This window comes from Hyperoodon ampullatus (assembly GCF_949752795.1).
Source record: "Hyperoodon ampullatus genome assembly, chromosome: 11".
In the NCBI taxonomy this organism is placed as follows: domain Eukaryota; kingdom Metazoa; phylum Chordata; class Mammalia; order Artiodactyla; family Ziphiidae; genus Hyperoodon; species Hyperoodon ampullatus.
The window spans coordinates 16,349,951-16,366,272 of record NC_136924.1 but is presented as its reverse complement, the minus strand read 5'-3'; positions in this window follow the sequence as shown (position 1 = coordinate 16,366,272).

The following is a 16,322-nucleotide window of genomic DNA, read 5'->3' as shown; positions in this document are numbered from 1 at the left end:
TCTATAGTGCCAAAAAAGTCAGTAACTTGACTTTCCTATACTTCATTCTTCCAATATATAAGTAAAATTATGTCAATTTTCAAAAGTATAAGAATGTGCAATATGTTTCAGGTGTACAACATGGTGATTCAACATTTTTATACATTGCAAAATGGTCACCACAGTAAGTCTAATTACCATCTGTCACCTTACAAAGTTAATATACAATATTATTGACTGTACTTCTCATACTGTACATTATATGCCCATGACATTTATTGTATACCTGGAAGTTTGGAGACCTCCAAAAAAAAATAAATAAATAGAATCAGCACTTTGATCTCCTTAAACATGAAGAGATATTAACATTTCAAAATTTACCAGTCAGTTCTGTAAATGGTGCTGAGATAGTCTCCATTTTATTCATGAGACAGAAAATCAAAACTACTGGGGCAGGAATGACTGGCATAAATGGAGCATTTGCATTGTGCAAGACGCACACTTGGTTTTTCGCATTTGAAATCACTTTTAACACTCTCAACATATCTGCTAAGTAGAGATTGTGATCCCCTGTTCTAAAAGGGAAATTGAGGCCCAGAAATTTTGAGTGACTCACCTGAAATCGCTCAGCTAGTAGGAAGAGCTAATATTTGAACACAAAGGTGAAATATTCCCACTAGAATCAGGCATCTTGCTTTTCTTCAGTATTCCAATCAGTAAACTACCTTCCTAATTTATAATGAGAATATTTTCTGGGCAAATTCATCTAGGTGACAAGATAGTTTGTCCTGTACCTTAGCTTATGTTCTTACAGAAGGTGTCAGAGGAGTATAATGGTAAAAGTTCTTTCAGATGTTCAGAGCATACTTCTGGTTAATAATTGTGTATCATTGGCCCGAATCCTAGTACTCCCTAGAAAGTCAGTCCCTCCAATGTTGTCTTTTAAAAGACTGGGCAACAGAACCCTAAAAATTCATACTTTCAGGTACTTGAAGAAGAGAAGGAAGTTGTTTCTATACCTCGTCTCCTTCTTCATTGAATTGTTTTTTTTTTTTTTTTTTGTCCTTTTATTCCCCAGTTGGTTGATGACCTCTCACCTTTTCTCTGGGTTCTCAATGTCAGGGGCTAAAAATGGAACCTCATTTCTCTTAGTGCATGTGCCCAGCATGATTAAAAAGAAAGACATGGGTGCAATAGCCCAAAAAGAATTCTGTTTGAAATGCAAACATTGCCTCTTGCTGCCATTTACTTTATGACTCATAAAGAGTACCAGGTCTGTTATTTTCCATATTTCATTACCAGTGTTTCTCTTACTGCTTTTCTACTTTGTATGCATTTTTCAATTGCTATATTTTACTCCTTTGCACATTCCTCATACCTCTTTAATTATTCTTGCCAGGATTATGCTGAGGAAGAGGGTTGGGGTGATGATGTAGGGAGCAGAGAGGGTTTGGCTGTCTCTTTATATGTCCTGTGGGAGGTATCTGACCCCAGTAGTTGGTGCATAATTAACTGATGTGTTCTTCAAATGTGCCATACATAATACCTCTTTTTCCTCAGCTTTGGTTCCTAGCAATCAACTCCAAGGCAATAGAAAATAGCACAAAATATTGCCATAAATACATTATCATATTTAACTTCCCCCAAATCCCCACTGATGCTCAGGAAGTTTAAGCAGTTTGTTTAAAGTCACACAGATGGTGGTGGTAGATTTGGTATCCAAGTTAGGCCTGACTGGCTCCAGGCAACACACACGCTCAATACCTGTGACTCCAGAGAGGCATATGATTTCCCGGGGCTGAGTCTTGGGAAATTTTTCTGTGGTTTTTAGTATAAATTGTTAGGTGAGACATCAGAATATAAAATATGCAAAGATATCCAGACCTGCCCATATATTTTGAGAGCTGGAACTAAGATCAAATGGGGACCTCTGACTCATGCCCTGTCCCCCTTTCATTCCACAACTGGCTCTATTCTACACTCTGAGGAATCTCTGGCCATTTCTTGGGCCTGGGGTACTCTCAGTAGGATGGGTCTGGGAAAGGGGTCTATGCAAATCCCAGAAGCAATCTCAGGGAATCTTAGCAGGAAAATTCAGGGGCCTAAGTAATGGGAAGAAAGTCTAGAAAGATGGGGAATGTGGGTAACAGATGTCTCATGTACATTTGCTGCATAAACTCCTCCCTTACGGAGAGAAGTACAGCTAGCAGGACAGCAGTGCCAGCCAGGCGGGAGGCTCCAGTGCGTGGCCCCAAGGGCAGTATTGAATTTGGCACTGTAGGACACCTGTGACCACAAACTAGCACAGATTGTGTAATTAGCGAGCCATCAAAAGCACAGTGTGTTAAACCTGAGCTGTGACTAATTTGTTATTATGAAGCACACCTGACTGTATGAAATGTCCTTCCTTTGCTAATGTAAATATGTGGTCAGGGCGAGATGGCCACATCAGTGGGTTGGCATTCTAAAGAGAGTAAGCAGTTAGTTTTTTTTAAAAAAAAAAGTGTCCAGAGCCTTCTGTTCAGCTGCTAGTTGTTAAATGTTTTTAATTAAATATTTACTCAGCCACTTTGTGCCGGAAACTGGAGTTATGTAGGAAATAATAATAAAGAGGGTGATACTAATAGCAGTGTAAAGAAGATAACCTACTGTGTACTAGGCCCTGGGTACATTTGCAGATACCAAGGTTACCAAACATACCTGATTCCTGCCTTTATGGAAACTTTCAGCCTACAAGTATGTAATAGACGTTTAAAATGACTTCTGCCTGGGGCTTCCCTGGTGGCGCAGTGGTTGAGAGTCCGCCTGCCGATGCAGGGGACACGGGTTCGTGCCCCTGTCCGGGAAGACCCCACATGCCACGGAGCGGCTGGGCCCATGGGCCATGGCCGCTGAGCCTGCGCGTCTGGAGCCTGTGCTCTGCAACGGGAGAGGCCACAACAGTGAGAGGCCCACGTACCGCAAAAAAAAAAAAAAAAAAAAAAATCTGCATGTAAATAATTATAGTTATGGTAAGTGCTACTGAGAAATTTTGGAGTGCTATGAGGGTTTATGTTATGAGATGAATTGTGTCCCTTCAAAATTCATATGTTGAGGTCCTAACCCTCTGTACCTCAGAATGTGACTGTATTTGGAGAAAAATATTTAAAAAAGAAAATAGGTTAAAATGAGGTCATTAAGGTGGACCCTAATCCACTATGCCTGGTGTTCTTATAAGAAGAGGAAATTTGGATACAGACCTGTACAGAGAAAAGATGATGTGAAGATACAGGAAGAAGTGCCCATCTATCAGTCAAAGAGAGAGGTCCAGAAGAAACCAGCCCTGTTGATATCTTGCTCTTGAATTTGTAATTTGCAGAGCTATGAGAAAATAAATCTCTGTTGTTTAAGCCACCCAGTCTGTGATACTTTGTTATGGCTGCTGTAGCAAACTAATACAGTATGTAACACAGAATCCATATCTAGTAAGGGATGGCTAAAATCAGACATTTTTGAGGGTGCCTTCTAAATAGAGACCCAAAGAAGAAATAAGTCTTTACCCAGACGTAAACAGAAGAAAATAGAAGAAACCTGAATCGTGGATGAACTTGGAAAAAGGTCAAGGAAGTTCAACCACAGTGAGAAAGAGGGGGAGTGACCTTTAAGCAGTTATGGGAGTTGGTGCACACTGAAGGTAGCTGAGCTAGAGTGGAAAGTTCATGTTCCCAGCCCAGTCCCTGGCCAGCTATAGAGTCTTACCTTCCTCGTTTATGCATGGGCATGCCTTATAAAGTTATGGTAAGAATTAAAGTAAAGGCTTTTTTCTTTGTTTCCTGGTATGAAAGAAGAAGGAGAGAGAGAGAAAGAGAAAGGAGGAGGGAGAGAAGAAGGAAGGAAGGGAGGGAGGAAGGGAGGAAGGAAAAGGAAGAGAGTGAGTATGTGATTTACTTGATAGATACTGCTAGGTAGTTGGGAACTTTTGAATAACTGACTGAGCACATCACTTTGTTTATGTAAATAGTTGTAGTGCCTGAATTTTACAAGAAAATTTTACATCAGTATCAGAATCTAGGAATCCTAGGCCTTGTTTTTCCAGTGTATATTTATCGACACCTAGCGGCAGGATTCTTCACTGTTCTAGCATACTCGAAAAGTAAGTTGTTCACACAATAGAGATTTCAAGTCATTTTAAACATGCATTTATTCACTTGTTTATCCTACAACTATTTATTGAACTCATTTTATCTATCCAGCACTGTTTTGTGGGGAACTCAACTAAACTGAGCTCTATATCCTGATTTACATGAATTCAATCATGTCAATAGCCATGATTTATTGAGTGCTTACTATATACTAAGCATGGGGCTAGGCAGTTTTTGTACATTATTACATTTGAAATTGACAACCAAGTTCAGAATTTTTATGCTTTTCCTCAAGTGAGGAAACTGGGGCTCAAAAAGCTAAGATATTTTGCCCAAACTTAGTCAGTTAGTTGAAGAACTGCAGTTCAATCCTAACCTGCCTGGCCGAAAGGTTCAAGTTTATTCTACTTTATCATACAGCATCTTAAACAAGTCATTCATAAATTTATTTAACATATATTATCCTGTTTTATATATTTATTTAAGATGTATATGTATATATATTTGTATATAAATGTGTATGTGTGTGTATTACCTATTATATGCATGCCAGGGGCAGTATTAGATAACGGTGCATCTATTCATTCACAAAATATTTATTGAGCAGCTACTATTTGCCATGCATTATGTTGTGCTGACAATACAATGGTTGGCAAAAAAAGATGTGATCCCTGTCCTCAGTGTGTATAGGGCCAAGTAGAGCAGAGGGACATTAATCATATAATCACACTAATAATAATGTATGCACAATTATTTTTAGTTAAATAATTTATTTTTGGCTGCATTGGGTCTTCGTTGCTGCGTGCGGGCTTGCTCTAGTTGCGGTGAGCGGAGGCTACTCTTTGTTGCAGTGTGTGGGCTTCTCATTGTGGTGGCTTCTCTTATTGCAGAGTATGGGCTCTAGGTGCATGGGCTTCAGTAGTTGTGGCATGTGCGTTCAGTAGTTGTGGCTTGCGGGCTCTAGAGCTCAGGCTCAGTAGTTGTGGCGCATGGGCTTAGTTGCTCCGTGGCATGTGGGATCTTCCCAGACCAGGGATCGAACCCGCATCCCCTGCACTGGCAGGCAGATTCTTAACCACTGCACCACTAGGGAAGTCCCTGTATGCACAATTATAATCTAGACTACACTTTATTAGGAATGACAATTCAAGTATGTGTGTATATACATAAGAATCTAACTGCTCTTAAAAGTTCGAAAGGGTTTCCCCAAGGATACACTGTTTCAGCTGAGATCTGAAGAATAAGTATCTTGAACATGTGTGTGTTTTAAGGAGGGAGTGGCAGGGGCAAGTGGGCAGGTGAGAGGAGTGTTCCAGATAGCAGGGACAGCATGTGCAAATGCCCTCTGGTCAGGGAAGAGAGAAAAGAAATAGCGTGGTATCAAATATGACTGGGGAAGTGGAGAAGTAGGTAGATAAGAAGGATGACTACTCTGAAGATTTGTTTATGATGCAATGTATTTTCACCAACATCATGACACAGGAACTCTCCATCTGCATCTGGCTGTTGCAAAGGGAAGTCCTCCAATGCTGGGGGAAAGAAAAGTTAGTATAGATCCAGGGCAACCTCTGTGTATGGTCCTTACTGGGGCTGAGGCTGGGTAGTTGGCCATAGGCTGACTCAATTCTCCTGCAACCTCTGGGAATACAAACAATGTCTTTCATGGGCGGCCCTATTCTGTGGCACTTTTCATTCTCGTCCATTTGGCCCCTTCACATCCAGTCCCATAAACAGAACGCCAACATCATCACTCCTCTTATCTCTACCCTCTTTGTCTTTCCTTTTCTTCTACTATCTGGGAGAACTTTTTCTAACCAGGTGCTCCCCCAATGCTAGAAAGACACCTCTTTTTTTCCTCTAGTTTCTGCCTGATCACACTTCTCTCCAGATGCACTGGGCTCAACGCCGCATGGAGGAGACGAGCCTGAAAAAGACTTAGAAAGAAACAAACAAATATTATGAGTTATCTCAAAATATCATCCCTCCATATCTCCTAGAAAAACTGCACCCCTGCAATATAATACAGAATTTTCTAGATGTTCAGTTTTCACAGAAGGTAGGAAAGTGTCTTGAATCGGTTTCTCCAAGACAATGATTTCCTCTCTCAAAGCAACTTAAGACAGCGTGAGCCATATTTCCCCCAAGTTCTCCAAGAGTCAAGTGAGTGAATGTAAATCACCCCTTTGAGGATAAGTGCTTATTTCCTCAGACATATTCCTGGGGTGGAGAACCCTCTCCCAAAGTTGGTTTTCCTCATTCTTTTGGTTTTCGTCATCTCTGCCTTGTCTTGCAGATCAGCGTCTCTGCAGTGGGATTTGAGATCTGCCACATGGCGCCTCTTTACAGGTCATACCCCCATCTCCCACTCTATTTGGTTTACTCATTCCTTGGTGCATGAGAGTCAAAGATTCCTGTATTCTTCCCAGAAAGCTGTTAATATCCTAGTTCAACTCTCTCAATGAGAATAGTTCTCCTTCTAAATCTTCCTATACAGGAAAATCCACCCCCACTGCAGTGAAGTTCTTTTACTTGATCAGATCTATTTTTCTCCTGCACTTTGACTCGCCATTAGAATTTAAAAAGGGGGTGGGATTCCCACCGCAGCTCTTTTTCTCTAATCCACAAGTCCTCAGTGTAGAGCAATACTCTCTGTCCTCTCCTTGCAGAACCCGACACTTTACCTTGACATCATAGCATTGCCTGTTGCGGTCTGCACTGCACTAAGCTACGTTAGAGCTTAGAAAGTTCAGTTTCCATAACACATTTTTAAAGCAAACTGAACACTGACAAAGATGCTCACACATCACTCTTCTGTCACCCACCTTGAAGCAGAGATCAAAAGCAAACCAGGATCTTCCTGAATGGTAAAATATAAGAAGGAAATCTAGTGGTATCATTCCTGGGGTCCTTGTGAACATAGGCTAGGAGAGCCAGGTGCCAAGGGGGAAGTGTCTACATGTCTAGTAGAATTTGCTTTTAACAATTGATTTATTCCATCATTGAAAGTTTCTAACTCTTTGCTTCCAAGGATTAGAGATGTGTAACTCCAGGGGTTCATTGCAATGAATAGATTTCAGGCAAGGTAAAGACTCTGAGAACAAGATCTTCAGCTGGATGTGGAGGCGTAAATATTGCATTTGCTGTTGATTGAGAGCTTCTGCCATTTGGGGCCAAACATCTTGACCTAAATTTATCCTAAAGCTCTCTTCCTGGACAGGGTATCCAAACCAGGAAGTGGTATTTACAGAACAGCATAGCGTTCTACTTTTCTTGTCCTAAACCCTGAGCTTCTTAAAATGGGATTCCACTAGTGACTTCTGGACTGCTCCAGTCTTCAGCCAACATTTTAGGATCATGGTGACTAAACTGGCCCTTCTGCCCTTTCCCTTTATCATACACATACACACTCACAAAAAGAGAAAAAGGAAAAAATATATATATATATATAAAATAGGAAGAGAGCAACCAAATCAATAAACAAATCTACCAATGATAATAAGCTCTAAATTCTATACTAAGATAAACATAAAACCAGAAATGAATTAGATGCAGAAAGCAAACCCCAAGTCTACAGTTGATCCCAAAGTCCACCACCTCAATTTTGGGATGATTCGTTGTCTATTCAGGTATTCCATAGATGCTGGGTACATCATGTTGATTGTGGAGGTTTAATACACTACTTCTGAGGCTGCTGGGGAAAATTTCCGTTTCTCTTCTTTGTTCACACAGCTCCTGGGGTTCAGCTTGGGTTTGGCCCTGCCTTTGCATGTAGGTTGCCTGAGGGCATCTGTTCTTTGCCCAGACAGGACAGGTGTTAAAGGAGCAGCTGATTAGGGGGCTCTGGCTCACTCAGGCCGGGGGGAGGGAGGGATATAGAATGCAGGTTGAGCCTGTGGTGGCAGAGAATGATGTGACATCACACCATCCTGAGGCTTGCCGTGTGTTCTCCTGGAGAGGTTGGCCCTGTATCAAGGGACCCTGGCAGTGGCGGGCTGCACAGGCTCCCGGGAGGGGAGGTGTGGATAGTGACCTGTGCTTGCACACAGGCTTTTTGGTGGCGGCAGCAACAGCATTAGCGTTTCATGCCCGTCTCTGGTGTCCACGCTGATAGCCGCGGCTCACGCCCGTCTCTGGAGCTCGTTTAGGTGGTGCTCTGAATCCCCTCTCCTCGCGCACCCGGAAACAATGGTCTCTCACCTCTTAGGCAGCTCCAGACTTTTTCCCGGACTCCCTCCATGCTAGCTGTGGTTCACTAGCCCCCTTCAGGCTGTGTTCACGCCGCCAACCCCAGTCCTCTCCCTGGGATCTGACCTCCGAAGCCTGAGCCTCAGCTCCCAGCCCCCAGCCGCCCCGGCGGGTGAACAGACAAGCCTCTCGGGCTGGTGACTGCTGGTCGGCACCGATCCTCTGTGCGGGAATCTCTCCGATTTGCCCTCTGCACCCCTCTTGCTGCGCTCTCCTCCGTGGCTCTGAAGCTTCCCCCCTGCCCACCCCCCGTCTCCACCAGTGAAGAGCCTTCCTAGTGTGTGGAAACCTTTCCTCCACGGCTCCCTCCCACTGGTGCAGGTCCCGTCCCTATCCTTTTTTCTCTGTTTTTTCCTTTTTCTTGTGCCCTACCCAGGTACGTGGGGAGTTTCTTGCCTTTTGGGAAGTCTGAGTTCTTCTGCCAGCGTTCAGTAGGTGTTCTGTAGGAGTTGTTCCACATGTAGATGTATTGCTGATGTATTTGCTCGGAGGAAGGTGATCTCCGTGTCTTACTCCTCTGCCGTCTTGAAGGTCACAATACCTTTTTGAAAATGATACTATATATGCTGGGCAAGTGAAGGAGAGAGGCTCAAAACAAGTTTTTAAAACACAATTTTTTTGTGCAATTCGGAAATGTCCTATTCCCTTAATCAAAGGAAATTGCTTTCTTTCTGTTTTGATTATTTTGTCACCTTGTTGTTTGCTTGATAAAAATCATGTTTTTTTCTGTTCTCCTTGACATGCAGAAGCATAGGAAAACACACCTTGGGAGAACGTAATTGTAGACTTTCACTGTACGTGGAAATGTCTTTTTGACAGAGTTGCCCTTACTGATATGTTTTGAAGGACTAATGCACACTTCTTACCCTGAGATGTCCCAGAAGGGAGCCATTTGGAATGAATGATGTGTGGATAGATGACCGTCAATCAATCTGTCTAAAAAGCAATTCTCTGAATGTCAGAGGATGGTGAGGAAGACTAGAAGGGATTTGAAGTGAGAAAATATGACTCCTAGGCCATTAAGATTTTTTTCAAATACTCAGTATGATGAGAGACAGGGAGAAAAAACTCCAACTGCTGTGAACACATAGAACTGAAAGGCAGATATGTAATATAGAAATCAATGGAATGATTAGTCTAGATGAGCTTTCATGAAATCATTCAATTCTCATCATTTTCTCTTGGCTCTTTAGATTATATACTGTTCCACAATTAAAAATAATCTTAGTTTTCATAACTATAAACAAAATATCAAATTTTGTTATGTTATGAAATATTGGCTCCAAACTGGATTAATTTGTCATTTGTTTGGAATGCCAGCCATGAGTCATGAAGACATATGTACCAGAACTGGAATATTTTCATAACTATAGGATGATATTATTTTAAATTGGTTTTTGTTTTTCAGTGTTGTCACATTCCACATCTAGAATTTTCCCCTCTCACCTATCCCCATTTATTTCTCCAGTATACCACTAGTATTTCTCTGAAATTTAATTCAAGTTTATTTTTTCCTATATAAAGTGTTTTCTGTCTGTGCAACCCCTTTCCACTCCAACTTGGTGGAACTGAAAGCTCTCCTTTTATGAACAAGCACTGAAGTTGGTACCAGTCTCTACTCCAATACATTATCACAACACATTGCATGTATTGATGTCTGTCTTCACTATTAGACTGTGATTTCCTCTAGGGTAAAGTCTGTTTTCTTGGTCTTTATGTCCTCCCATCCTATGATGATGACGTAGTAGCCACCCAATACATACTCATGGAAGTAAGCGATGCATACATGTGTGAGTGGCTTTCAATTGCAAGTGCAGCTTTGAATGAGATGCATCTGTTTCCATACAAAAAATTGAAAAAATAAAAATATATTAACTTAGATTTCTTTTAAATAATGCATTATTTATAAAGCCCTATATATACCCTATCATTCAGCTGATACTTAGAACAACCACATCATCCCCATTTTAAAAGTAAGAACACATGTTCACAGGAGGTTATACAGCTACGTGAAAGAAAATGCAAACATTCAGTCATGGCCCCACACCCCATATTCCACACTGTTGAGGGAAATAGCAACTAAATGGGATGGCAGTTCTGCAGACAACTCTTTGTAACATAAAGTTTGGGTCATTTCTTTTTTTATTATTCATTTTTCTTATGTAGAAATAAGGGAAGTAGACAAGAGTTCCCTTCAACTCTACCTTACTTAATGAAAGCTACTTATTAAAAACTCTGCATCTGGGCACCACATTATCTGAGCGCTAGATGGCGATGCAGCTCAACTCTGTGCTGCAATCCTAGCATCTGAGGAAAGCTGCGCCCAAGGCAATTTCCCACAGTCAGAAGTTTTTGAAAGATAGATATTGTATTATAGTTAAGAATTCACCACATCCTTTTCCAAATGTGACTTCCTGGATTTCCCTTGTGGAGAAAGTGTTTTAGGTTGCCAGCCATCCATAAGCTTAAGGAAGAGGAGCAGTCAACTTGAGGCCAGTGCTGGAACACAGATCAACAAAGAGGCTCATGTTAAGTCACTAAAAGCAAAGTATGATAGCCATTCCAGGACAACATTACCAAATGTAAAATGCAAAATTAAAGACTGTGGGTCCTCATCAGGCTCTCAACTTCATTACTGCAGACAATGGGTTTGTTCATTGTTGAATTCCCAGTAAATGGGTACAGAGAGAATAAATGTACTAAGCATCAACTCGGAGTAAATCCATGTGCAAGAGGCTGGGGAAGAAGTTGTCACTCTTCGGTAAGGGCTCACAATCAGAATCATATATTTATTTATTTATTTATTTATTTATTATTTTTTGCGGTACGCAGGCCTCTCACTGCTGTGGCCTCCCCCGTTGCGGAGCACAGGCTCCAGACGCGCAGGCTCAGCGGCCATGGCTCATGGGCCCAGCCGCTCCACGGCATGTGGGATCTTCCCGGACCGGGGCACGAACCCGTGTCCCCTGCATCGGCAGGCAGACTCTCAATCACTGCGCTACCAGGGAAGCCCAAATCATATATTTAATAAGCACTTACTGAACACGTTCTATGTGCCAGGTCTCAGGGAAATAGTGGTAATAATGGCTACTATTGTTTATTGATTGCCAGGGACTCTGCTCAGCCCTCTAATACTTAACTCCTTAAATCCTAATGACAACACTGCATATTAAGGGTTTTTATACCCCTTTTACAGAGAATGAAAGGGAAGCTCAGAGAGATTAAGGAAATTTGCTAAGGTCCGACTCCAGTTTTTACAGTAATAGGAAGACTAGGAGGATACCAATGAATGAGAGGCACGTGCCAACAAACCCAACAGATATTACTCCAGAGAGTAGCTAGATGTGCACTTTCAGATCACAATCCTTATTCTTTGCCTTGGTTCTTGAAATTCACTTCCTTTAGTTCAGAATGGGGAAAAGGTAGGATTTCTGATTTGTCTCACAATAGCCGTTGTCCACCAATTTCCTCATACATGTATGGTCTTAAGCTGGCTCATTTGGTGATCCGAAATCCAGAAAATTTTATTACCTCAGTTGCAAAGCTTGATACTGTGCCTGTACCCTGGGGAATATTATTTCATTGGCAAGACTTATCCAGCCTATGCAGAGGCTAGAGAAGGGCCAAAGAGACAAGTTCTCAAGGTGATATAATAAGATTCTCTCATCACAGGCTTGATTTGCATCAGTATTAAAACAGTAATTTTTAAAAGTTTATATTCCTTTTACCAAGTTGCATAGCTTACTTATAAATTTGGCCTCAATTTGAAAGCTTTCTTTTGTTGATATATATCATCACATATATGGAAATATACGTATATATATATTTCCTATATTCTTAGACCAAAGGAAACATTTCTGGAAACAAAGAAGGAAGAAAACAAGGAGAGGTCTTTTTGCGCCTGGCTTGTAATCTAATATTGACAGAGTCCCATAACATGAAACATTAAAGAACTGAAAACACAAGTTTTTTTAATGACAAGCTACAATGATAGGAGGAATAAATCCAATGAAACAGCCTTCACCCAACAAAGAATGGCACTTTTTATGTACACATGGGTAGCAGAGATTGCTTATTAGAGTTGTACCCCTATCTCCTAGGCTAATTCTTTCAAATGACCTCAAAGTAGAAAACATTAAGTGAAGGACAGGGGTTGGGCAGAGCACAGGGTCAGTGTCTAGGAGACAAATATTCTCAAAGATTGTAAATATGCAATTTTAGCTTTGCTTGTTGACTTGAAGCCCACTGTGGGAGAGATTGCCAATGATCTTTCAGTATTTATTCTTCCTTAATTAATTCCTCTTAGTAATAAAAGCCCTTAATTTTAAGTGAAGCCTTGTGACTGAATTCCTCAACCCCCAATGGAACATGAGTACAAGTAACATGCCCAGCTTCCAAGTCACCCTCTTTCCTTGGATACAAGGACTAGAAGACAAGTGTTGATAGCAGCTTCCCCCAGCCCTTCTCAACTCATCTCTGATTATGAGAGTGACTTATAGACTATTGTCTTATAACATCTACTGCATTTTAAAATGCTTTGTTACAACAACTAGCTACTACAGAAATTAGTGCCTGGATGTTAGTCATTATTATAACAAAAAACACGTGGTTATTGATTAGCAGTCCAGCAGTGAATGATAAACAAATAGCTGTTCCAACCCAGAGACCAGTACTGTGGCAAAACGTCTGGTAAAACTATTGCCTGTGATATTTGAGGCAGATCTTTTGCCTCCAAAGCATGTAGCTAACTCCTGGGCATAGAACATAGAAATCAGTGGAATGATTAGTCTAGATGAGCTTTCATGAAATCATTCAATTCTCATCATTTTCTCTTGGCTCTTTAGATTATATACTGTTCCACAATTAAAAATAATCTTAGTTTTCATAACTACAAACAAAATATCAAATTTTGTTATGTTATGAAATATTGGCTCCAAACTGGATTAATTTGTCATTTGTTTGGAATGCCAGCCATGAATTATGAAGACATATGTACCAGAACTGGAATATTTTCATAACTATAGGATGATATTATTTAAAATTTTTTTTTTTTCAGTGTTGTCACATTCCATATCTAGAATTTTCCCCTCTCACCTATCCCCATTTATTTCTCTGGTATACCACTAGTATTTCTCTAGTTCCAAGGGAACATCCCATGTTTCAAGGGAACGGCTGAAGAAAGAGAAGTGACTTCTTCAGATTCATATGGTTGGACCAGAACTTAAGTCTCGGGTTTATTGTTCATTTAGTAAAATACAGAAGGAGGTGCCCTGATCCCCATGACAAGAAGTTATCTCTAATCTATGCTCTTCTAATGGGTGTTCAGCTTCACTTCAGTTAAACTAAATTGAATTTCCATAAGATATGCAAATATTACATCACTGTGTGTTAGATGAATGTTTTCTCATTTCATTAGCGTCATAAATATAAAGATACGTTCTCTGGAGATGTTAATAGATAAAATTAGATTTAACAACTTCTCATTCATGACATCCTGTTAGTTTTCAACTAATAATGATTTGAAACAGAGCTGGAAAATGAGCATTGTAAGTGCCTTTGCTTCCCTAACCTCCATCAAGGCTTCTCCAATCCCTCTCCCCCTTATCTTTGCCATCAGTCAACAGACATGACTTTTTCATCATAGCACTATTTCACATAAGCCTCCATTTATTCTCAAACTCATCCTCAACCCATCCTCTAGGCAGCTCTACTTACTACAGAGTCAGCATAGGATAGGAGATTAAACCTATTTGGCTTGTGGTGGGTCCAGGAGAATTTACATTGAATAGGTACATTTTTTAAAATTAATTTTTATTGGAGTATAGTTGATTAACAATGATGTGTTAGTTTCTGCTGTACAGCAAAGTGAATCAGTTTTACATACACATATGTCCATTCTTTTTAGATTCTGTTCCCATATAGGCCATTATAGAGTACTGAGTAGAGTTCCCTGTACCATACAGTAGGTCATTATTAGTTACCTATTTTACATATATTAGTGTGTATATGTCAATCCCAATCTCCCAATTTATCTCCCCACCCTTTCCCCCTTGGTAATCATAAGTTTGTTTTCCATACGTCTATGACGCTATGTCTGTTCTGTAAATAGGTTCATTTGTACCATTTTTTTAGATTCCACATATAAGCGATATCATATGATATTTGTCTTTCTCTGTCTGACTTACTTCACTCAGTATGACGATCTCTAGGTCTATCCATGTTGCTGCAAATGTTCTTTTTTATGGCTGAGTAATATTCCATTGTGTATATGTACCACAGCTTCTTAATCCATTCTTCCATCGATGGACATTTAGGTTGCTTCCATGTCCTGGCTATTGTAAATAGTGCTGCAGTGAACATTGGGGTACATGGATCTTTGTGAATTATGCTTTTCTGCAGATATATGCCCAGGAGTGGGATTGCTGGATCATATGGTAGCTCTACTTTTAGTTTTTTAAGGAACCTCCATACTGTTATCCATAGCAGCTGTATCAATTTACCGGCACAAAAACAAAAATATAGATCAATGGAACAGGATAGAAAGTCCAGAGAGAAACCCATGCACCTATGGTCACCTAATCTATGACAAAGAATATAAAATGGAGAAAAGACAGTCTCTTCAATAAGTGGTGCTGTGAAAACTGGACAGTTATATGTAAAAGAATGAAATTAGAATATTGTCTAACACCATACACAAAAGAAACTCACAATGGATTAAATACCTAAATGTAAGACTGGTTACTATAAAACTCTTAGAGGAAAACATAGGCAGAACACTCTCTGACATAAATCACAACAAGATCTTTTTTGATCCACCTCCTAGAGTAATGGAAATAAAAACAAAAATAAATAAATGGGACTTAATTAAATTTACAAGCTTCTAAGGAAACCATAAACAAAATGAAAAGGCAACCCACAGAATGGGAAAAAATACTTGCAAATGAAGCAACCAATAAGGGATTAATCTCCAAAATATACAAACAGCTCATGCAGCACAGTATCAAAAAAACAAACAACCCAATCAAAATATGGGTGGAAGATCTAAATAAACATTTCTCCAAAGAAGACCAAGAGGCACATGAAAAGATGCTCAACATAACTAATTTCCAGAGAAATGCAAATCAAGACTACAATGAGGTATCACCTCACACCAGTCAAAATGGGCATCATCAAGATTGGGACTGACATATACACACTACTATATATAAAATAGATAACTAATAAGAACCTGCTATATAGCACAGGGAACTCTACTCAATACTTGTAATGGCCTATGTGGTAAAAGGAATCTAAAAAAAAAAAAGAGAGGATATATGTATATGTATAACTGATTCACTTTGCTGTACACCTGAAACTAACACAACATTGTAAATCAACTACAGTCCAATAACTTTTTTTTTTAATCTTAAAACAATAAATGCTGGAGAAAGTGTAGAGAAAAGGGAATCTTCCTACACTTTTGGTGAATCTGTACACTTTTAAGACAGAGTGAGTCTTAAGGTAAAATTTCCCAGCATACAAGAAGGCAGGTGTAAAGTCAACAATTCCACCATCTTCACAAAGCCAGCCAGGGACATCCACCTCTTCCTACTGACAAGGATAGATCTGTGTTTGATTTCCCATGAGTACCATCTATTTGAGTTCCAAGGATCTGAGATTTCACAGACATTTCCCAGGACCAGAAAACACTTTCATTTTAGCAGCTAACAGCAGTGTCCTCACTCTGAGTTGGTAAGTAATGAGATTTGAGAGCAAACGTTCAAGAATAACCGCTACTTAGGATTTTGTAATTGTTCTTCTCAGCAAGCTTTACATATGGCTAAGTATGGCATTCTACCAGTGTCATGCACTTCCATACTTATTCCCAGAAGAGCTGGGAAGCTCATCTTTGAAAAGTAGGGAACCATCATCATTCTTTGCATTTCACCTTGGAATTTTGGCATTCATCTTGGAATTTCTTCCCACAGTCTTCTTATT